Source organism: Gobius niger (genome assembly GCF_951799975.1).
Source record: "Gobius niger genome assembly, chromosome: 6".
Lineage (NCBI taxonomy): Eukaryota > Metazoa > Chordata > Actinopteri > Gobiiformes > Gobiidae > Gobius > Gobius niger.
In genome coordinates, this window is record NC_136857.1 from 26920127 (window position 1) to 26945600 (window position 25474).

A 25474-nucleotide genomic window follows, 5' to 3' on the forward strand; every position below is an offset into this window, starting at 1 on the left:
ACACAAGTGCATCGTCTAAGTTCCCCATGAACATCCAAGCATCATGTTTGACAGAGACTTCGTGGTGAAAGGAGAAACATCCACTACTCTAAACAACCAGTACAGATGATAATTCAGACAATTCTTTTAGTGAAAGTCTAGCCACACTTTTTCACATTTTTCAATACATGTACAACAATACATGTATTTTAGACTGATATCACAGTTGCCTTATAAGGCTTCATAATATGTTGGTTGATGAAACAGATTAACAAATCAACCAAGCCATTGGATACATGCCCAACTTTATATACAATAGACTATTGATAGTTCTGTTATGAGAAACGCCTCACTGAACTCAAACAGGTTTATCAGGCAATAACTCAAACCTCTGTGTTCGGCAAACTTTTGTCACTTGAACTCCTTTGGTCTTTATTTTACCTTCAAGTTTCCCCTTCCACGAGGTGCAGCCTCAGAAATTTTACTTTAGTTTCAAAATGAGACTTTGGGCAAGACACTTCACCCTCCGTGCCTCCAGTGTCTGCGTACATGAATAACATAAATAATAATTATTCATTTTATTTGTATTGCACTTTACATTTCAAGCAAAACTCAAAGTGCTACAGCTGGTGAATAAAATCAGATAAAAACGATTAACATTGCCATCATAAAACAAATCAAGCACAAGAAGAAAACAGTCAGAGGCCACATAGAAACTTCAAAGACTAATAGGCCTTTTTAAATAAATATGTTTTTAGGCCTTTTTTAAACACTCTGGGGATCCCTCAGGGACTCTGGGAGGGTATTTCAGAGGCGAAGGGCAACTTAAAGCCATACTTCAGGATTTAGGGCCTCATTTCCTAGTTATCCAGTGTGTTGATTTCTAGAGATATATATTTTTTTTTATTCATGCAGTGAATTATATTTTAAGAGTTAAGTGGTACTAGCTTGTTTTAGGCTAGCATATTTCTGCAGTACCAGCTAGCCTGCATTAAAAACAGTCTGACCCGCTCCACAGTGCACCTGAGGCAAAACATTTATAACGCCAGACTAACCATATAAATATCTGTGTCGATTGAACAATTGGAACCATTTTGCATTTAAAATAACTTATATTTGAGCAGCATCAGCTTCGTGGTTGGAGCTACGCAGTGGCGGAGTGATCTGCTAGAAAATGGTCCCTCAAAATCCGGCAATTCATGTGACGCAAAGGTCAGTAATATTACAAAAATTACTCTATCGACACAGACATTTATATCGGTAGTCTGGTGTTACAAATGATTTCCCTGTTTTTAATGCAGGCTAATTGATACCGTAGTAGAAAAATGCTAGCCTAGCGCCACTAAACTCTTCAAATATAAGGACAGCATGAATTAAAAAATGTGTAGTGTATTCTGTGATGGATGGGCAGCCAGTGAAGGGACCGGAGGACAGGGGTGATGTGGTCATATTTGCGCCTCCTCGTCAGGATCCTGGCTGCACAATGTAGGTGGAAAAGCACTATACAGGTGCTCGGCATGTAATTAGAATATCATGAAAAAGTTTATTTATTTCTGTAATTCAACGAAAACTGTGAAAGTCATATATGATAGACTCATTACATGAAAAGTGACATATGTCGCCTTTATTTGTTATAATTTTGATTATTATGCCTCAGCTAAGGCATATTAAGCCATAAAAGCGAACAAGAGCAGAGGGAACGGGGGGCTCCCAGTGTCTGGACAGGGACGGGGACTGTCCCGATGAAACGTAAGGGGAAAAATCACCTATTGAAAGTGTTTCTAAAATGCATGTGCTGCCCGACTTACTTTCTGCTTCCTCGTCAGGGCCCATATTGAGGTTTTGAGTGCAGTAAGTTGTCAGGAGAAGATTGTCGATGGGAGTCTCTCATGAAAGAGCCGGGACATCACATCCTTGGGAATCATAAAAAGTCAAAACATTTCAGTTGTAGTTTTAATGACAGACAGAACAAAAATACTGCTGCTGAAACTGAACACAGTCACAGAAACAAACTCTGCAACACTTGCAAACTATTCTCCCCGTCACGTGCATTGGCAGTGGCTTAGATTTTGACATGAGTAATAAAAGAGCTGCTTGTTTCTTCATTGAATAGTGCTGTGGTTGACTGACAGCTGCTGTGTTTGTTTCTCGTAACAGAGAACAAGGAAGAGCTGCACTGACTGTAAGTGTGTGGATTTTTTCAGAGAATGTTTCCTGCTTTGACTGACTAGCATTAAAGTTTGTCCAGTGTGCTGAAAATCTTACAGACACAATGGGTTTAGAAGTCACCTGCACTATTTTTGCCTTACCCTTTTGAATTTCAATCAACTACCTGGATGACTGAGAATTGACTTTGTTTTATGTTCAGTCCAGGTTATCCATTCATTTATTTATTTGACATGGACAAATGCAGTCAGACATAACCATGAATCAAATACAAACACTCATAACGCTCATCAAGTCTTGATTGAATGGCCTCGTCTTTGCGCTGCTCTATCATTAACGCCGTTCACCAAAAAAACTTGTATTCTCTGAGAACGATGAGGAAGAAGAGTTAGACCTATAGAAATGTGTGCTGTGAGGACATTTCAGTGAAACAAAATCAGTTTTGATGCAGCACAATGATGTGTTTCTGGTTTGTTGTCTTCACAGCATTTTTCTTGAGAGATAAGAATTAGAGGAACCAGGAAATATTGAATATCTTAATCTAGTTATGTCAGATACAAATGTCATGACGTGACACTATTTAAACAGTCCCCAGCACAAGGACGACTCAGTTCAGTCTAAAGATGGAGAACACTGTGATCGTTCTGCTGCTGCTCTGCGCTCTCTCCTCGGCTGGAGAGGTCCAAACTCAAAACAATCCTCATCTCGATCTATTAGACCTTTACACTCAGCTCGGGGACATAAGGGTCCAACTGGCGAAGGGCACATTGTTGATCGAGCAGCTGCAGAAAGACAAAGAAGGTAAGATTTACTGTTTTACTACAACTGTACTTTGTATTTCAGTGACCTGGATCTCTGACTCTTTTAGAACTAGAGGCCAAACTGAAGGAACAAGAGAGTCAAACGAAGGAAAAACTAGAAGGTGATGCCTGAACGTTTGGAAAGATGGTGACAGATGGTGATGTTTGAAACCAACTATAACGTCTCATTTCTATTTTTCAGAACAAGTGAAGGAGCTGGAAGAACAAGCGCGCCAATTGGAACCAATGAAGGAAAAACTTCAAGGTGATGCAAATACTTTTGGAAAGACGTGAAACCACCTATAACTTTTGATTTGTATTTTTCAGAACAAGACGCCAAAGTGAAGGATCTAAAAAATCAACTGCAAGGTCAGAAATGTTTGTGTAACATTAACTTCTGTAAGATTTTGATCTCTTCATTCATGTAAGAATATATTTCCTAAAAAAGACACAGCCATTTGTAAAAAAAAACAATTGTTTTCATACAGCCAAAGCAAAGAGTTTTTGTTATTTGCATTTCCAGTGTGTTTGTTCTTCTTTAGAAATGTTTTCTTTAAAAAACTGAAGACTCATTGTGTACTTTCAGTCCAAGCCTCTGAACTAAAGAGCTTAAAGACACGGACCAACGTGACTGTAAACCAAGTGGAGTCTCTGAGGAGAGACAGAGCAGGTGAGGCTTTTACTGACCCATTGATGTCCGAGGATAAACATGAGGAGGCACAGGATCTTTATGCTGCAACTGTTATTATTCCAGTGGAACAAGTGGCTTTCTCTGCCGCTTTGTTGACATCAGGCTCAATAACGCTTGGACCATTCAACACTCACACTCCTCTGGTCTTCAGACATGTGGTTTCAAATATTGGAAACGCCTACAGCCCAAACACAGGTGAAGGAAACATGAGTGAATAGAATGTGCACTTCTGATTTTCCTGGTAATATAACTAATGTCTATTACAGGGTTTTTCACTGCCCCGGTGAGAGGAGCCTACCACTTTGAGTTCTACATCGGTGCACATGGACACGCATCATATGCTGCTGGGACCGTGTTAGTAAGGAATGGAGAACATATTTTTATTGCATGGGAACATCAGTCAAATGGATACGGCAGCTCGGCCAATGGAGCCACTCTGCTCCTGGAGGCTGGAGACGTCGTGTTCCTGCGTCAGTGGCAGAACACAAGAATCTTTGATAATGAGCATCACCACAGCACGTTCAGTGGTCACCTGCTGTTCCCCATGTGAGACACTGTTGATTTATTGATAGTTTGAGTGAAATATCTATATCTGCAGTGTGATATTTTTGTTGGTATTGGCTTCATATTACTTTTATCCTCTTTTCCTCCAATGATGAACCATTTTATTGTAAGACTTAACTCCACATTTGGAATAAAGTTGTATTCCATGGTTTGTAATTTTCTCTATTCTTTTTTTACATCTCCATACTCTACAGTAATACATGCACTATTGAATATAATAATGACAATAGCAAATATGTAAGAGTAAAAGGAAAAACAGTAAATACATTCTGTGATAATCAGATTCAGAAACATAATTTAAAAATGTTACACAGTGTTCTTTGTCGTGGGCCATAAAAAACTCAATTTGATTTGCAGGAACAATAATTAAATCTCGAAAGTAGGTCATCTTTATCTAACGTCCTGGGCAAATGTGAGATAAAATACATGTGTAATAATAATGAGTGACAGTATATAAGAGAGAGCCTGTATCTCTGGGGCTCATAGTCGAGGTCACAATGGAGAGAGTGAGTGTGTTGTGTCTGTTGCTGCTGCTCTGCTCTCTGTCGGGAGCTGAACTTCAGGACAATGAGATCATTGAACAAAGAAAAGTCAGTCCTGAGAGTGTGAATGTGCCGGAGCCTCAGCCCTGTCCCCCAGACCTCCACGCTGTGCTCCGAGACATGAGCGTTAAACTGGCTGTGCTGCAAACTGAGATGAAGCAGCTGCAGACGCTCAACCAAGGTGAGATTTAACCTTTTGCTACATCTCTGCTCTGCACTAACTGAGCCGCTCTCTCTGACAGAACAACATGCAAAACTGACTAAAAGTGAAGTCAAGATCGAGCAGCTGCAGACGCTCAACCAAGGTGAGACTTTTTGCTTCAGCACCTGTAACTCACTGATTTTTTGAGTTAGAATGTAGCCAAGCTGGTCGTCATGGAAAAGGCCTGCCAGTTCTGCACCAAAGCACATGATGAAAAGTGTCTATTTTAACAGCCTTAAGTGTTTCTCTACATGCGTCAGATGTTAATTTCCAATTCAACTCAATACATGTGTTTTAGACTGATATCACAGTTGCCTCATCAGGCTTCATAATATGTTGGTTGATGAAACAGATTAACAAATCAACCAAGCCATTGGATACATGCCCAACTTTATATACAATAGACTATTGATAGTTCTGTTATGAGAAACACCTCACTGAACTCAAACAGGTTTATCAGGCAATAACTCAAACCTCTGTGTTCGGCAAACTTTAGCCACTTGAACTCCTTTGGTCTTTATTTTACCTTCAAGTTTCCCCGTCCACGAGGTGCAGCCTCAGAAATTTTACTTTAGTTTCAAAATGAGACTTTGGGCAAGACCTTCCACCCTCCGTGCCTCCAGTGTCTGCGTACATGAATAACATAAATAATAATTATTCATTTTATTTGTATTGCACTTTACATTTCAAGCAAACCTCAAAGTGCTACAACTGGTGAATAAAATCAGATAAAAATGATTAACATTGCCATCATAAAACAAATCAAGCACAAGAAGAAAACAGTCAGAGGCCACATAGAAACTTCAGAGACTAATAGGCCTTTTTAAATAAATATGTTTTTAGGCCTTTTTTAAAAGGCCTCAACACTCTGGGATCCCTCAGGGACTCTGGGAGGGCGTTTTAGAGGCGAAAGGCAACTTAAAGCCTTACTTCAGGATTTTTGACATAGGGCCTCATTTCCTAGTTATCCAGTGTGTTGATTTCTAGAGATATATTTTTTTTTATTCATGGAGTGAATTATATTTGAAGAGTTAAGTGGTGCTAGCTTGTCTTAGGCTAGCACATTTCTGCAGTATCAGCTAGCCTGCATTAAAAACAGTCTGACCCGCTCCACAGTGCACCTGAGGCAAAACATTTATAACACCAGAATAACCATATAAATATCTGTGTCGATTGAAAAATTTGAACCATTTTGCATTTAAAATAACTTATATTTGAGCAGCATCAGCTTCGTGGTTGGAGCAACGCAGTGGCGGAGTGATCTGCTAGAAAATAGTCCCTGAAAATCCGGCAATTCATGTGACGCAAAGGTCAGTAATATTACAAAAATTACTTTTAATTATCGACACAGACATATTTATCGGTAGTCTGGTGTTACAAGTGATTTCCCTGTTTTTAATGCAGGCTAATTGATACCGTGTTAGACAAAAATTGCAGGCCTAGCGCCACTAAACTCTTCAAAAAAAGGACAGCATGAATTAAAAAATATATATGTCTCCAGAAATCAACAACACTCTGGATAATTAGGAAATGAGGCCCTATGTCAAAAATCCTGAAATATCCCTTTAACGGCCCTATCGCCCAATGTGGAGAGCTGGGTCACGGGCTGGTGAAGGGTGTGGGTGGAAGTGGAACGTAAGGCGGTGTGTGGGGTAAGAAGCTCAGTGAGGTATGCCGGGGCTGTTCCATGGACACTCTGGTGTGTGAGGAGGCAGATTTTATAGTGTATTCTGTGATGGATGAGCAGCCAGTGAAGGGACCGGAGGACAGGGGTGATGTGGTCATATTTGCGCCTCCTCGTCAGGATCCTGGCTGCACAATGTAGGTGGAAAAGCACTATACAGGTGCTCGGCATGTAATTAGAATATCATGAAAAAGTTTATTTATTTCTGTAATTCAACGAAAACTGTGAAAGTCATACATGATAGACTCATTACATGAAAAGTGACATATGTCGCCTTTATTTGTTATAATTTTGATTATTATGCCTCAGCTAAGGCATATTAAGCCATAAAAGCGAACAAGAGCAGAGGGAAGGGGGGGCTCCCAGTGTCTGGACAGGGGCTGGGACTGTCCCGATGAAACGTAAGGGGAAAAAACACCTATTGAAAGTGTTTTTAAAATGCATGTGCTGCCCGACTTACTTTCTGCTTCCTCGTCAGGGCCCATATTGAGGTTTTGAGTGCAGTAAGTTGTCAGGAGAAGATTGTCGATGGGAGTCACTCATGAAAGAGCCGGGACATCACATCCTTGGGAATCATAAAAAGTCAAAACATTTCAGTTGTAGTTTTAATGACAGACAGAACAAAAATACTGCTGCTGAAACTGAACACAGTCACAGAAACAAACTCTGCAACACTTGCAAACTATTCTCCCCGTCACGTGCATTGGCAGTGGCTTAGATTTTTTGAGATGAGTAATAAAAGAGCTGCTTGTTTCTTCAATGAAAAGCGCTGTGGTTGACTGACAGCTGCTGTGTTTGTTTCTCGTAACAGAGAACAAGGAAGAGCTGCACTGACTGTAAGTGTTTGGATTTTTTCAGAGAATGTTTCCTGCTTTGACTGACTAGCATCAAAGTTTGTCCAGTGTGCTGAAAATCTTACAGACACAATGGGTTTAGAAGTCACCTGCACTATTTTTGCCTTACCCTTTTAAATTTCAATCAACTACCTGGATGACTGAGAATTGACTTTGTTTTATGTTCAGTCCAGGTTATCCATTCATTTATTTATTTGACATGGACAAATGCAGTCAGACATAACCATGAATCAAATACAAACACTCATGACGCTCATCAAGTCTTGATTGAATGGCCTCGTATTTGTGCTGCTCTTTCATTAACGCTGTTCATAAAAAAAAACCTTGTATTCTCTGAGAACGATGAGGAAGAAGAGTTAGACCTATAGAAATGTGTGCTGTGAGGACATTTCAGTGAAACAAAACCTGTTTTGATGCAACACAATGATGTGTTTCTGGTTTCTTGTCTTCACAGCATTTTTCTTGAGAGATAAGATTCCCGTCAACAGAGGAAACCAGGAAATATTTTATATCTTAATCTGGTTTTGTCAGAGACAAATGTCCTGACGTGACACTATTTAAACAGCCTCCAACACAAGGACGACTCAGTTCAGTCTAAAGATGGAGAACACTTTGATCGTTTTGCTGCTGCTCTGCGCTCTCTCCTCGGCTGGAGAGGTCCAAACTCAAAACAATCCTCATCTCGATCTGTTAGACCTTTACACTCAGCTCGGGGACATAAGGGTCCAACTGGCGAAGGGCACATTGTTGATCGAGCAGCTGCAGAAAGACAAAGAAGGTAAGATTTACTGTTTTACTACAACTGTACTTTGTATTTCACTGACCTGGATCTCTGACTCTTTTAGAACTAGAGGCCAAACTGAAGGAACAAGAGAGTCAAACGAAGGAAAAACTAGAAGGTGATGCCTGAACGTTTGGAAAGATGGTGACAGATGGTGATGTTTGAAACCAACTATAACGTCTCATTTCTATTTTTCAGAACAAGCGCGCCAATTGGAACCAATGAAGGAAAAACTTCAAGGTGATGCAAATACTTTTGGAAAGACGTGAAACCACCTATATCTTTTGATTTGCATTTTTCAGAACAAGACGCCAAAGTGAAGGATCTAAAAAATCAACTACAAGGTCAGAAAAATGTTTGTGTAAAATTAACTTCTGTAAGATTTTGAGTCAAAAGGTCTTCATAACATATACTGTACATGAATGAAGAGATCTTCATTCATGTAAGAATATATTTCCTAAAAAGACACATGGTAATTTTTTAAAACAATTGTTTTCACATACAGCCGAAGCAAAGAGTTTATGTTATTTGCATTTCCTGTATGTTTGTTCGTCTTTGAAAATGTTTTCTTTCAAAAACTGAAGCTTCTTTGTGTTGTTTTAGTCCAAGCCTCTGAACTAAAGAGCTTAAAGACACGGACCAACGTGACTGTAAACCAAGTGGCGTCTCTGAAGAGAGACAGAGCAGGTGAGGCTTTTAGTGACGCGTTTATGAGGAAAAACATGAGGAGGCACAGGATCTTTATGCTACAACTGTGACTGTGTGTTATTCCAGTGGGACAAGTGGCTTTCTCTGCCGCTTTGTTGACATCAGGCTCAAGAACGCTTGGACCATTCAACTCTCACACTCCTCTGGTCTTCAGACATGTGGTTTCAAACATTGGAAACGCCTACAGCCCAAACACAGGTGAAGGAAATATGAGTGCTGCAGTGAATTGAATGTGCACTTTTGATTTTCCAAGAAATATAAACGAATATTTTCTACAGGGTTTTTCACTACCCCGGTGAGAGGAGCCTATCAGTTTGAGTTCTACATTGGTGGAGCTGGACACTCATCACATGCTGCTGGAGTTGTGTTAGTGAAGAATGGAGAACATATTTTCATGGCATGGGAGCATCAGACAAATGGATACGGCAGCACGGCCAATGGAGCCACTCTGCTCCTGGAGGTTGGAGACGTCGTGTTTCTGCGTCTGTGGCAGAACACAAGAATCTTTGATAATGAGAATCATCACAGCACGTTCAGTGGTCACCTGCTGTTCCCCATGTGAGACACTGTTGATTTAATGATAGTTTGAGTGAAATATCTATATCTGCAGTGTGATATTTTTGTTGGTATTGGCTTCATATTACTTTTATCCTCTTCTCCTCCATTGATGAAACATTTAATTGTAAGACTTAACTCCACATTTGAAATAAAGTCGTATTCCATGGTTTGTAATTTTCTCTATTCTTTATTTACATCTCCATACTCAGTAACAGTAACAGTAATACATGTAACTATTGAATTTAATAATGACAATAGCAAATATGTAACAGTACAAGGAAAAACAGTAAATACATTCTGTGATAATCATATTCAGAAAAATAATTTAAAAATGCTCTTTGTCGTGCGCTATAAAAAATATTTGCAGGAACAATAATTAAATCTCGAAAGTAGGTCATCTTTATCTAACGTCCTGGGCAAATGTGAGATAAAATACATGTGTAATTATAATGAGTGATATATGAATGCTCCAGTCTATAAGAGAGAGCCTGTATCTCTGGGGCTCATAGTCGAGGTCACAATGGAGAGCGTGAGTGTGTTGTGTCTGTTGCTGCTGCTCTGCTCTCTGTCGGGAGCTGAACTTCAGGACAAGGAGATCATTGAACAAAGAAAAGTCAGTCCTGAGAGTGTGAATGTGCTTGAGCCTCAGCCCTGTCCCCCAGACCGCCACGCTGTGCTCCGAGACATGACCGCCAATCTGGCTAAACATGACAAGATCGAGCAGCTGCAGACGCTCAACCAAGGTGAGATCTATCACTTCACTACTGCTATGTCATAGGATACTAAATTATATTATTGCACATTTTATAGCCATATTTTGAGCTAGTGCTACACTTTTAATTACTTCATGATGAGTTTAGATCAGGCCTAAATGAGATGAAGCAGCTGCAGACACTCAACCAAGGTGAGATTTAACCTCTACTCTGCACTAACTGAGCTGCTCTCTCTGACAGAACAAAATGCAAAACTGACTAAAAGTGTGAGATGAAACACTCTTTCACTACTCTGTCATTCATTAAGTAAATGTACGGGGTTTTAAAATATTATGAATACTGATCTGGCAAAGAATCTGTGTGTGTGTGTGTGTGTGTGTGTGTGTGTGTGTGCGTGTGCGTGTGCGTGTGCATGTGCGTGTGTGCGTGTGCGTGTGTGTGTGTGTGTGTGCACCTCCACTGTATAAGAATGTAATACATTTTAAAGTGGGAGTATTATGCAAAATCGACTTTTTCAGCAAGTTGCTTAGTTATTCTCTCTTTCCACTCCTGTGGGATCGGTGAGTCATTGAAGTTGAAATTTAGCTGTGTCTTGTTTGCGTTGGACTCATTTGCACTGATGACATTGTGCTGTGACAGGATACAGTGGAAAGCTCCAAGCTCTGCGATGACACAGGAGGACGGAATTGTGACATCTTGTTCTGTTTCGTTTGTGATCATTACAGGCACTTTGTGTGGAGCTCGTGACGGAAGAGTTATCAAGCATGTTTTGACACAAAGGCCACCAGGTAAGGAAGACTGAGAGGGATGTTCAACAATAGCGCAGGTGTCTGTAGAGGTGCAGTGAACGTTAGCAGATACTGGTGGAAAGCAAGTTGTTCTTCGAAGTTCAGTTCTGTTCTGGGCACAGGCTCGCCATCTCCGTCCGGAGAGAATCCAGGAAATCCATCCAGGGTTTTCTTAACCATGAAAAACTAGCCTGCACAACAATAATGGTATTATTGTTTACAGCTAAATGAAAATCTGTTATCCTATCTCTTTTCAATTTGCTATAGCTTTGTTTTTCTTTTAAATCTTTTCTCATATTACTGTGCTACAAAATACACAGTAATACTTCACATGCATGTTTTTTACTCAAATATCCTTTCTAATACATGAACTTGTTTTTAATCCATGTAAAACAAATGAATTTCTCTTTTTATCGTTTTTAAATTATGTAACCATAATATTATGATTAACTATTTTTAACTAATTAACTTATCAATTTTAAATGAATTTTTATCTTTTGAACTCAGATAGTCTCCTTTAAAATCAACATTTGGATCAGTAAAACCTCTTCTGTGCTACTAGGTTTAGCATTACAGGGTACACTTTCATATAACAAACCATGAAAAATGTACAATCAACTTAAAAATAGTCATTACCTTGGACCAAAAATAATCCAAAAATAACCAAAAGTGCTTCTCTGTATTGTTATGAACTAAAATAGAATTTGGCAGAAACCATATCTTTACCAGAAATAGCTTTTACATTGCTTTCAAACACAAAAACGGCACTCGCGATTAGCGTTAGCATCGCGCTAGCATGTTTTTCTCATTCTCACATGGCATGGATTTACCAAGATGAGGCATCGTGAGGAACACAGCAAGGGGCACAACAACACAGCCTCTCCAGCTCGTGCTCCTTCCACTCAATACAACAAATATTCCAAATCAACCAAAATACAATGTACTTATTTGTTTACATCATTTAAAAAAATAAAATAAAACTCACCAGACGACCCAAAATGTTTCACTCGGACCGTCTACAGCCTGTCTCGCTCATTCCCAGAGTGTGAAAGGCCGAAAACTAGTGAGTGATTTGGTCCGCAGCTTGGGAGGCGGGACTAATACCATTTTTAACAAATCAAAAGGTCATGTTCACCCAATGTGACCGTGAAAACAGGAAAATAAAGTTTTAGTGAAGGAATCACACTTCCTCTTTTCATATTATAAATGTTTTTCAAAATAAAAGTGCATAAATGCAAACACAACTGAAAGGAGAGAAAAGGACCCATTTTCTCTACTGGGTTACAAGACGCTAACAGGCTAACGGGCAAAGCTAACTGTGGGCTAGCGCCACTTAAACAGTATTTACAGCCAAGTTTGAGTGAAAAAAATGATCTCCATTGTGTAATTGGATGAACAATATACCTCTGTCCCTTTGTCCTTTGTCCTTTGTCCTCAGTGTATTAACGGACAATTAGTGAGTAAAAAAAACGTAACATCCTACGACACCTGCAGTGGCGCTTATGGCCTCTAGGGGCATGAGTTACTTAGTACTGCTTTAAACAATACATTTTCAATATGATCGCCTCTGAGGCTGAAACTCCCCTGACAATTATACTTAAAGGGACTAGATGCAAGTTTGTCATTTTATACTCACTACTGCCACCTCAGGTCTTAAGCGTAACTGCAGATTCACCAGGCTTTTAAGCAGTGCAAATGACCAAAGAGAAGAGCTTTCCTCACCCGTTGGTTTTCATAAGAATAAGAATAAGGCAGGGGTGTCCAAACTTTTTGCAAAGAGGGCCAGATTTGATAAAGTGAAGATGCCCAGGGGCCAATAGTTTGTTCGGACATGTTTTAACTACAAATGTTTCATGCAAATACACACTGTTATAAAACAATTTTCATTGTGACAATTATCTTTATTTTTCAAATGACAATATAACAAAATATAAGCCACTCAGATGTGAACAACTCTAAAAACACAAATTCTGCCTTTCATTCATATCTGGAGAGTTAGATCACATTGAACAAACTGTATGAAATACCTTAAAATTTACATGAGTTTAAAAATATCTTTGCCTCATGAACATTTTAAACAGGAGTTATAAGTAATGCAAAGTTGTCTGTTTTTATTAAATCTTGAAACAAGTGAATTTTGCTTGTCATTTACAATATCAGTCACATCTACAGGTTCATAACATCAACAGTTATAACCAAATCTTTCTCAAGGGTTTAATAAAAATAAGTGCCATAAATCCAAGTGCATAAATGTTCTTTTGGCTTTTCACTGTTGATAGTGACAGATATTACTGTTCAAAATACTCAATTTCAGATTGACCAAGAAACAGATAACTTGCTGACACTAATGAGAAGGGTGATACTGAGATCTGGATTTCAGTAAAGAGGCCAGGTCTGGTTTGAGGGCAGTGGTTGAGATGCGTAAAATGTCACGAAAGTGGGAGTCATTTAGTCTTTTTATTTTCTTTTTTAAACTTTATTTTTCCACAATTGTTAGTTTTTTACAAAAGTTGCGAAACAGCAGACCACAAATCAAAAGCACAGAGCATCTAGGATGTACACATACAATACACATACAATACTATTGCACATTTTGATATTTCAAAAATGATAAAATAAGAGTAATACCTGTCAATTCTTTAAGGTAGAGTTTTGTTTCATATAACTGTCCCATTTGTTCCAATAGTGTTTACATTTGTCCGAAGCCAACCTAATTGAAAAAGTGAGTCTTTCCATTTCGTAGATTTCTGTGATGATCTGGAACCAGTCTGTTTTGGAGGGAACATCTTCACACAACCATTTGCGTGTTATGGCTTTCTTTGCTCCGGCTAATAGTATCAACAGAAGATATCTCTCCGATTTTCTTAGCTCTTGAGGAAGGTTACCTAAGTAGACAATTGTGAAGTCGTGTAGCAAGTCCAGTCCAGTTATATTTTTTAATTCTTTTACCACCATTGTCCAGTAGGGTGTAATCTTGGTACAGCCCCAAAAAACATGAAAATGGTTTGCTTTGATATCACCACAGTTTCTCCAACACGCAGCTTTGTCTGGATCTTTACACTGTTTACTCTTAACATATGGCGAAATGAAGAAACGTACAATGTTTTTCCACGTAAACTCCCTCCAAGTTCCAGAAGAAGAGGTATTCATGGCAGTCTTAAATATGTTCAACCAATCATCTTCAGAAATTAATATATCTGCTTCTTTTTCCCATGTTTTTTTAATGTATGTAGTTGAAAGGTTTCGTGTAGCTTGTAGACATGTATATACCTTTGATATTTGTTTCTTAGGAGCGTTACCTTTGCAAGATTTTAACAGAAGTTTAACCAATCCATCTTCCTCTTCTTCCATAAATTTTATATTCCTGTCATAATAGTGCCTCAGCTGAAAATATCGGAACAGATCATGTTTTTGCAGATTGTATGTCTCTGAAAGTTGTGAGAAACTTTTAAGAACCTTTTTATCTAAAAAAGCCCAATATCCTGTGATGCCTTTTTGAGACCAATGTGCAAAACCACAATCTGTCTTTGATGGTAAAAACTCAGAGTCGTAAGCTGGCCATCTCAAAAATCTGGCACTCCTCTCAGTATTGCTGTTTTTTAGCATTTTATACCAAATTTCTATTGGTACTGTTATACGTAAGGATTAAACAACGAGGAGCCGTGCATTCGACGGTTATAATGCACGACGCGGAGTCAAGAACACCACGACGCGCAGCGGAGTGGTGTTACTCCGCGAAGTGCATTATAACCGTCGAATGCACGGCTCCGAGTTGTTTAATCCGCTTATACCATGGTCCCACAAACGTAACATTTATAATAAGTATTTCTTTCATTTACTAAACTCACGAAAAATATGCCAGACCACCGGGACTATTTTGGTCACGGAAGGTTCGTCTCAGAGCGAGTCATTCTCCGCAGCTACGAGGATCTCAGTCAGGCGCAACGAAACAACATAAGCACACGCTGCATCGCCAGAATCACAACACAACAGGACTAACCCGGCACTTTTCCGTGGAAGTAAACACCGATATGCGGCACTCGTGGGCAGGAGTTATTTCACTTTTACGCTGTTTAACCTGAAGCTAGCTAGCTAGCTCAACGAGCTCAACTGTTTATGGAAACAGCTGCAGTGGAGTCCGCTTACACCGGGGCCCCACAAACTGAAACTTTTATGTTTGACTTTACTAATCCAGACAAATATGTTTAAATGCAGGATCATTTTATGTACGCCTGAAAATCATGAATAGTGCCTTAACCGTTTTCAATAGAAATGGAAAGCTCATATTTTATTAACAGTAGCTAACCTAGCTGCTCACTCTCCTCTACTTCCCATTTATCAAACATTTTGTTTTGACCAAAAATGTTGAAATGAAAAACAAAATCCATCTCATACGTTCCTGTCAGTCACTAATTACGTGTTTATCTGATTCAGCTGTGTCATGCGTTGCTATGGCGATGCCCACAGCGGAGTGATATCCCAGTGATTTAACTACCGGACTACGTGTGCGGTTATACGAAAATAATGCACGCTTGTTAGCACCCACCAGCCAATCAGAATCGAGTATTCACCCAGACCATGGTATAAATGTAGGTAACAATTGTGAATTTAAATGTTTCTTGAGAAGAGGTTTGTCACCAAGCATGGACTGTAGAGGAGTGTCAAAGTATGACTGATCTATTTCTTTCCATTTAGCCTCGCATGTTGGGTCACTCCAGCCTATCAGTAATTGTAGCTGTGCCGCTTTGTAATAATTTTCCAAACATGGCAAAGCCAATCCGCCCTCTTCCTTTTGCAACTGTAATGTTTGGAACTTTATTCTTGGTTTTTGTTTTGCCCAAATAAAGTGTGAGATCATTCTATTCCAATCATTAAATTGTTTGGGGGGTACCTGAATTGGCAGTGCTTGGAACAAATAGAGAATCCTTGGTAATACATTCATTTTGATAATGTCAATCCTATTATACATATTCATTGGCAAGAGAGACCATCGCTGTATATCAGCCTTTATATGAGAGGTCAATATAGCATAATTTTCCTCAAACAATCTAGAAAGATCTTTTGGAATTTGGATTCCTAAATATTTTATTTTGTTATTTTTCCAGTCAAACCATGACAGTTTCTTAATATCTATAGATGGGCAATAATTAAATGAGATAAGCTGGCTTTTCTGTAAATTTAATTTGTACCCTGAGTAAGTGCCAAATTCTTTAAGTAGAGACAAGAGGTTGGGTAAGCTCACTTTAGGGTTAGATAATGTTAAAAGGACATCATCAGCATACAAACATGCTTTGTGTTGATAATACCTGAGATGTTTTTATGTTCTCTGATAGCTTGAGCAAGAGGTTCTATAAAGAGAGCAAAACATGTCGCACTAAGGGGACAGCCCTGGCGACAACCTCTTTCTAGATTCACTGTGTTGGAGAGGTCTCCATTTATTTTGATTCTAGCAGATGGTGAGTCATATAGAGATCTTATACATCCAATAATATTGCTATTAAATCCAAATCTGTTTAAAACTAGGTATAAATATAACCAACAGAATCAAATGCTTTTTCAGCATCAAGACTAACGGCTATTGATTCTTTATTTTTCATTTTATCAAAAAGATGGAGGGCCCGCCTTACGTTATTATGAGTTTGGCGGTTTCGGACAAATCCAGATTGATCTGTGTCTGTTAGTTCAGGGACAATTGATTCAAGCCTCTTGGCTAATATTGTTGCAAATATACGATAATCAATGTTTAAAACTGATATTGGTCTATACGAGCCACATTCAATTTTGTCTTTGCCTGGTTTATGGATAACTGAAATCACAGCCCGTTTCCAGGATGGTGGTATTGCTCCTCCTGTTAAGATGTGGTTAAAACAATTTTCAAGTTGGGGAATAAGTAAGTGTCGGAAATGTTTGTACCACTCTGCAGGATAACCATCCTCGCCTGCCATTTTATTTGCTTTCAATTTAGAAATTGTTCTGCTAATTTCTTCTTCTGTTATTAATTGATTTAATATTTCATTTTGTTCTGTTCCTATAGATGGTAGGTCAAGCGAGGAAAGAAAACGGTTTATAGATTCCTGATCCACTGAGTGCGTTTGAGTATATAATTGTGTATAGTATGCTGCAAAAGATTTTTGTATGTCTTTCAAATTATAGTATATGGTATCATCATGAGGGTTTTTCACCTTGTGTATAAATCTACGTATCCTCCAAGCAAGAAGTTTCTTAGCTTTGGGACCATTTTCATAGTAGTTTTGTTTCATAAATTTGGCTTTCTTTTCTATCTGATCCTCATATGCTCTGTTTAAAGTTTGCTTTATTTCTTTTATACTTACTAATAAGTCCTTGTTTTTATTTTGCATATGTTCTTTTTCAAGGGACTTTAATTCTGCAGTCAGGTCATTAATACATTTTTCTCTTTCTTTTTTCTTCATAGAAGACCACATAATCAATTTTCCCCTAAGAACAGCCTTTGAGGCATCCCATAATATACTTGGAGAAGTGTGATTGTCATTATTATTGTCTGTATAGTCTCTAATTTCTTTTTCAACAAAATCATGAAATTCACCATCTGTTCAGTCTCCATAATGTTTCTTTACGATCATTATCCAAATGTAATGTTAAACATACATCTGCATGATCAGATATGTCTTTCCCTCCTATTTCACAATCTACAATTCTATGTCTGTCAGCGTTTAGCATAAAAAAATAATCTAATCGTGAATGCACTCGATGAGAATGTGAAAAAAAAGTATAACTCCTATTTGATGGATACAGATTTCTCCATACATCCATCATCCCAAGTTCCTTAAGCATTTTCTTAACCAGCAGCGTCTCTGCTTGAGGTTTTTTAATTTTGCTAGAAGAATCTATGGAGGTGTTCAGACAAATGTTCCAGTCACCACCACAAATAAACACGCCTGATATTTCTGTTGCAATAAGATCGAAAACTCTCTTAATTAGACAATTGTCTTTACCCGGTGGTCTATATACATTTAAAAGAGTCACTTCTTTGTGATCTATATATCCTTTAACCAATATATAACGTCCCTCCTTGTCTCTAAATTGAGATGAAAACTGGAAATTTACCCTGTTTGGTAGAAGAATAGCAACTCCTCTAGAATTACCTTTTGAATATGAAGAGTAATACAAGTTTTTAAATCCCATTTTGCGTATCTTTTCATGCTCTGCATCTGAAAAATGTGTTTCTTGCCAGAAAATGATGTCATATTTTCCACGTTTCATTTTAGCTATAGCCTTACTTCTTTTAATCGGGTTATGTGAACTATTTACATTAAGGGTAATTACCTTATAATGCTGTTTTACCGTCATATTTATGGGGGTAAACAATAATGTACAAATATCTCTCTAGATGCTCTGTTGAACAAACAAGGGTCTGCAAAAAAAAACATTAAAAAAACACACCTGAACAGAAAACACAGATGACTTCCAAAAGTGAAGTATAAGTCTACCTTCATGGTTGGGAGGGGGGATCCTGGGGAACCAGGGTGTCCCTCTCAGTGCTGCCACTATCCTCCTCCTTCTGTCTATCGTAGCAGCGCAAAGAGAAAGCGCTCCTCATGTGACGGTCAATAACGATGTATCTCTCTAAAGGGCGGTGTCATAATCCTCCTTTTACGTTTCTATTCCAACACGTTGAGATGATAAGCTGGGGTTTTGGTCAGTCCGTATTTTCAGAGCGCTTGAATCTTTTCAGCTTTTCCTGAATGTGTTTTGTGCGCTCTGGTCCAACTGGTTCCACGCGCTGTCTCCCAGGGGGTTCTCCTCGTCCTGTGGGTGGGTGCGGCGGACGCGGTGTCCTCCACTCCAGGTCGGATCACCCCTCTCTTCTTTAAGTTGTCCGTGGCTTCCTCAATACTTTTGTAGATGATAGGGTCTTCATCAAAGAACACGCGAAGTCTGGCCGGGTACATAGTTTGGAAACGATAGCCTATCTCTTTCAGCATTTTTCTTTTTGGGTTGTAAGCTTTGCGCTTGGAGAGAATGTCGCTGGGGTAGTCGTGGTCAAAATACACGCGTTTTCCGTTGAATTGAATAGTCTTCTTCTCCCATGCCGCGCGTAGCACTTTCTCCTTCGTTGTGTACTCCAAAAAAGCACATGACAATAGATCTGGGATTAGCACTCGGCAGTGGTTTGGAGCCTAGTGAGTGGTGGCAGCGCTGTATGTTCAGTGTTGTATTGGCGAGGAGAAGCTCAGATTTTAAAAAGTTCTCAATGAAAAGTTGAATATTGGTGCCTTCGGATTCTTCTGTTATTCCATGTATGCGGATATTGTTCCTTCGCGAACGAGCCTCCAGCTCTGTTACTCGTAAACATCGGCATTGACCTCCTCAATGTCGGCGACTCTCTGCTCCGTCTCCTCCACTCTTTGAGTCACCCCTTTCAAGTCTTCAGCAATGTCATCCATACGTTTCCCCATTTCTCCTCGGAAGCCACTCACTTCAGTATTTAATGCCGCAATCTTGTCAATCAACTCGTTTTTGGCGTCATCTTGGACTTTTTTTTAGCTCCGCAATGATGTTAGCTTGAATAGCTTCCATGTCTTCTTTGTCTTTAGCTAGCTCGTTAGCCGCTTTGGTTTGTGAGGATAAAAGATCTTCCAGTTGAGCAGTTTTTTGCTGTTTTGCCCTTGTTTTTCTTTGTTTACCCCCTGACATACTACATTGGACAATAATTTTAAGATTTTAAGGTGTTTTGTCGTCAGGGAGTATAAGACCGTCAGAGAGCTAAGAGATTACGCTTTCGCTCGCTTCCTCGTCATCCCGGAAGTCCTCGGGAGTCATTTAGTCTTGACCTCAATCGGTTCTTGTTTAAGTTCATGACAGAGAATGTCTGCTCACACAAATATGTGGAGCCGAATAAGCTCAGCATTTTCTGAGCAAATGTTCGCATTTCTGGAAACCTGTCTTTATCCAGGTTGCAGTAAAAGTCAACAAGAGAAAGCTGCTGGTGTTTGCTGCGCCACTCATCGTCACACTGCAGCTCAATGAGCTCAAGCTGCAGCTGTGGAGGAGCATCATCAGGGTCCACAGAGGAGGGAGAAGAGAAAAGCAGCATGTCCTTTTCAATAACTGCAAAATCCGGAAAACGTTTGTTAAATTCCACCGAAAGAGATGCGATAGCAGTTGCATAGCTCTTCATTTGCGCACCGATGTTGTCCCGTGGGAAACTGTCAATGACCTCTTTCAAAGCCGGGAAGTGCGCGGTGCAGGGCTCTGTTTGGGACAAGTGTCTTTGGAAAAGTTGCAGCTTGGTTTCAAAGGCCTTGATGTGAGCGTATAGCTGGCTCACCACAGCATCTCGTCCTTGAAGATTAACATTCAGCGCATTCAGATGCTTCGTAATGTCAACCAAAAAAGCCAAATCTGCCAGCCATACAGGATCATCGGCTGCCCCTTTTCACTCAAAAACTGTCCAATTTGCTCTCTGAGAGCGATGAACCGCTGCAGTGCGGACCCCCGATTGAGCCACTTCACATCGTTACGATATATTACGTCTCCGTATTCTGCCTGAATGTCAAGCAAGAACTGCTTAAACTGGCGGTGGTATAGTGCTTTAGAGCGAATAGAATTGATTGCCTTTACCACTGGTTTCACAACATGATCAAATTTGAGATGTTTGGCGCAGAGAGCCTGCTGGTGAATTATACAGTGAAGTTTAATGGCGTTACCTCCTTCTTCGCTGACTTTATTGCAGATCAGTGTGGACAATCCACTTCGCTCACCAGCCATGGCAGGCGCACCATCGGTAATGATCCCCGAAACTTTACTCCATGGTAGTTTCATATCATCAGCTTCACAAACAGAAACGAATAAATCCGATATTCTGGTTTTGCCTTTCATGCTTTGGAGGTCCAGCAGCTCCTCTGTTATGTTCATGTTGTTGTCAACTCCTCTCAAAAAAATCAGTAGCTGTGCAGTGTCAGATGCATCTGTGCTTTCATCGCAGGCTAAGTAAGGGATAATGTATAGAACGCTGGTCATTATCGGGAAAATAAGTACCGACAGGGCGAACCGGACTTGTTTCGGTCTTGTTTCGCCCTGAAGGTACTTATTTTCCCGATAATGACCAGCGTTCTATACATTATCCCGCTTATTATACGGCCATTTGCCAACTGAACACACACAACATAAACTTCGTACGCTTTTATGAAGGCCGAAAGGTTTATTTAATGACATCCGCGACAAATAGTTCCCAAAAGTTTGCGCGTTGCGCTGCAGCGTTTGGCTAGGCTAGAAGCAGCAAGGCTAGCAGCTAGCCTAGCTGCTTAGTTGAAGGCGCAGTTGGAGGAATGGTGGTGAATCTTTGGGTAAATTGAAAGTCAGACTCACGCTAACTTCACGAGCAATTCCCCCAACTTCTCTCTCAGTGACGGGGACAGAGATAGTGTCGCTACTACGTACGCGCGGAGTGATATGAAAGCACGAACTCCGTTGCCATGGGCAGCGGTCATTATTTTTTTCAGAGGTCCTTTATCAGAAAATAATGACCGGTAGAACGTTGGGAAATCCCATTCAAATCAACGGAGCTTCTACTTACGTTGTGAAGAGCCGTATAATAATGAGAAATAATCAAAAGCCTCTCCGCTGTCCCCCAGTTGTCTCTGAATATCCGACGATATGTCCTCAACTCTCCGTGCCACAGTGTTACGTGCCAGGCAAACATTCACAAATTCTTGCTTCTTCTCAGGGCAAATGTTCTCCACCATTTTCATAACACAGTCTTTGATAAATGTACCTTCAGTAAAAGGTTGGCCATGTTTAGCTATTAACATGGCCACTTCGTAGCTTGCTTTGGTGATATTTTCTTTTCACTCACAGGCCCGCGTGAAGAATCGGTGTTGTGATGCCAGCGCAGCTTGGAGCTGCTTCACCTTTTCAGCACGGTCACTCCCTGTTAGCTTGTCGTATGTGTTAGCATGTTTAGTCTGGTAGTGTCTCTTTACGTTGAAATCCTTAAACAAGGCAACTGTCTCTTTACAAATTAGACAAACACAATTGCCTCGATTTTCGGTGAAGAAGTATTGTAATTCCCATCTCTCTTGAATGCGGCGGCCCTCACTGTCAACTTTCCTCGTTTTCTTTGCAGTGGCCATGGCAGAAATGAACGGAGAGGGGTTTGCGGCACGGATGCAGAGGCTGATTGTATTTAAGAGTGGTGCTGCCACCATTTGGTGAAAGGAGGAATTACAATTTCAAGTTTTATGATTTATTTATTCTGTTTGACAGTGCAGGCGGGCCATAAATAACACATGAAAAGACCGAAGCTGCGGGCCGTATGAAATCTGACCGCGGGCCGTGATTGGCCCACGGGCCGGACTTTGGATAAGCCTGGAATAAGGCATTGTGTGCATAAAAAGCCAAAACTGTTTAGTAACATTTCTCCGCTCTTCTGAACCGAGTGTCTCGCAGAAGGAAAAACTCCATATTTGGTTTACAGCGTCATCTTGGACACCCTTCGCAGGACAAGTGGATATAAAATATGTCAATATTAGCCACAGAGATGTTGCAGCTTCTCATCATCACAAAATAAGTATCATACAGTGTAAGTTTTGACAAATTTGATACTTGAAAACTAAAATGTTATAAGAAAATCTCCACTTCAACCACTCTGTGAAAAATCAATACTTTAATATAGGGAGATCAAATGTATGGTTTAATGTATGGTTTTATTTTGTTGATATATTTTTGTGTATCCGAGTGCGTGCACTTGCACAATCAGTAATATGAAACTCACTAACCCGTCTCGATTGGGATTTGTTTCCTGCGTATGAAGTTTAGATGTTCATTCAACTCTGTTTAATGACATCAAGCATTTAATATGGGCCTTTGTTACCAGGACGAGCTGTTTCAAAGAAAATAAACAAAAGTAAAGCCGTCAGGTAAGAAAAATGATGCTAATGTGACCAGAAAGCAGACGTAGACTTATCAGAATTAGAATCAGAAATGTTTTATTTGCCATTGTTAATAAACAGGTTCATTGTTAATGAACAGGTTCACAACCGGGAATCCTTTCTGGTTCAATCATGCAGCATGAAACATAAAACATTTAACACATAACTTAGATAAATAATAAACTAAACAAATAGTGCAATAGTGCAATAGAGCAGTGCAAACTGCTGGAACAGTTTATGACGTTCATGAGTCTGATAAAGAGTTATTGGGTCCTGTTATCGTTCATGAGTCTGATGGTGGAGGGGAATAAACTGTTCATGTGGCGGGAGGTATAGGTCTGAGTGGACCGTGGCCTCCTTAAACCCCAAGGGTTTAAGTTTAAGTTTAATGGTTTTGTATCGCCCAATAACACAACAGAAGTCGCAGTAGATTGCAGTCCTCAGATTCCAGAATGCAGGGTTCCTCCGTTCAGCCAAGGTCATCTGTTCGATGTTGACAGGCAGGGTGAATAGTCCATGTCCAGGGTGAGAAGGGTCAGCTGTGATCTGACCCACACAGGTTCTGGAGAGGTGGGAGCTCACAGCCAATCACCTTCTCAGCAGAGTCAATGCTAGTCCCGGTTTATGGCGCCGGGAACCACACGGTGATGGAGGAGATGAGGATGGTTGGCAGGTTAAGATTCCTCAGCTGCCGCAGGGGGGACATATTTGTTTGTATTCTTTATATATAAAGCAAATAAGGGAGGAGGGGAGAAGTTACGGGGGCTGATGGGAGTCCCTCTGATCGCGGTGAAAGAACGTCCAGTTGTTGGAGATACAGTCCTTGTTGTTCAGTTGCTGTTGGATGGTGGTAAACCGTGGACAGGGCTGAAGACTGATCGACCGGCCGCCTGAGAGGAAGAGAGAGAATAATGAGATGAGACGAGAAGTCAGGCGTTAAGAGTCACATCTGAGGAGCGTGATGTTCAGCGATGAGGACACACAGGGTCTGCTTGAGGACAAAGAGACTACAGGATCTGTTGGTGGGAGAGAGGAGGTCTGCGGATGTGAAACGAGATGGTTTTCAGGAGAGGATGGATGACAGAAGTGGAGAGAGGAGAGGACGGGGGAGAAAGAGAGAAGACAGGAATGGAGAGAAGAGAGGGGGAAGAACAGAGAGAAGGGAAAAAGAGAAAGAAAATCACACATTCACACTCATTCATACACCAGCGTCAGACACTGGAGGCAAGGTGGGTGAAGTGTCTTGCCCAAGGACACAATGACAGTGTGCGCCTACAGGACATTCCGCTTAAGCGACGACCCAGCGCCACTGTCACCCCAGAAAAAGAAAAAAATGAAAGAAGAGAGGGAAGGGGGAGAGAGAAGGGGAACTGGTAAATGGTCCCATATATGTATCACCTTTTGTACTTGCTCTGAGGCACTCAAAAGGCTTTACATCAAGAAACCATTGACCCATTCACACTCATTCATACACCAGTGTGAGACACTGGAGGCAAGGCGGGTGAAGTGTCTTGCCCAAGAGAGATCTGTCCTCCTCAGACCTCGAGAGAGATCTGAGGAGGACGGAGAGATCTGTCCTCCTCAGACCTCGAGAGAGATCTGTCCTCCTCAGACCTCGTGAGAGATCTGTCCTCCTCAGACCTCGTGAGAGATCTGTCCTCCTCAGACCTCGTGAGAGATCTGTCCTCCTCAGACCTCGAGAGAGATCTGTTCCCCTCAGGCCCAGTGACCGTTTCTCCTCTGATCCCGCTCCTCCTGGCGTCCCCTGTTGAAGCCATTTTGCCTCCACCGGCCTTGAACATTGGGCATGTTATGGTCTGAATCGCTCCCCTGGTTGTTCTGTCTCCGGTTCCTGTAGTCTTGTGAGGCGCAGTTGTTGGGCATGTTATGGTCTGAATCGTTCCTCTGGTCGTTCTGTCTCCGGTTCCTGTAGTCTTGCGAGGCGTAGCTGTTGGCCCGTGTGTCCTGAGGTGCTGTGCTCCTCTCTGGCTCCACGGTTTTCTGCAGATCTGGTGGTTTTTCGTTCGTCTCCTGCTGTACGGTTGCTGCCTTCCCTGCCTTCTCATAAGCGATGTTTTGGCGTAAAAGGCTAATGTTATCTTTCCGAAGTGCCTCTATGTCGTCCTTCATTTCCACATAGACGTTGGCGGCGTGTTCCAGATTCGCATAAATGACCTTATTATTTATCTGGAGAACCCTTGCTTCTTCTCTCAACTTGTCCGCCTCTTCCACAGCCTTATCACGGTCCGCCTTCATTTCTAATTTCTCCTCTTCGAGTTTCTTAAGGATCAGGTTGGTTTCCATATTCGGCTGCAGCTGCTGTTGGAAGTTCTTTGATTTTTCCAGCTCCATCTTGGCCTCCTGGAGCTGGGTTTCCAGCTGTAATATGGTCCCTGATTTTTGCATTTTCGACGTCTTAAGCTCTTCTGAGAGGAGGCATTTTTCAGACACCAGCGACTTGTTTATTTCTTCAAAGTGGCTGATTATTTTAACTTTCTCCTGAAGATTTATCTGTTGTAGTTCTCGGTCAGC

The 25474-nt window shown here is 40.6% G+C and overlaps 1 long non-coding RNA gene across 1 annotated transcript in view; it reads left to right on the forward strand.

Annotated features, from left to right (window-relative positions):
* The first annotated feature begins 10395 nt into the window (after nt 1–10395).
* LOC306964185 overlaps nt 10396–25474 on the forward strand; it is a 186932-nt gene continuing 171853 nt past the window's right edge. The window contains exon 1 of the long non-coding RNA XR_013792955.1: nt 10396–10433. This is a non-coding gene — a long non-coding RNA (uncharacterized lncRNA). The remainder of the gene's footprint in view (nt 10434–25474) is intronic.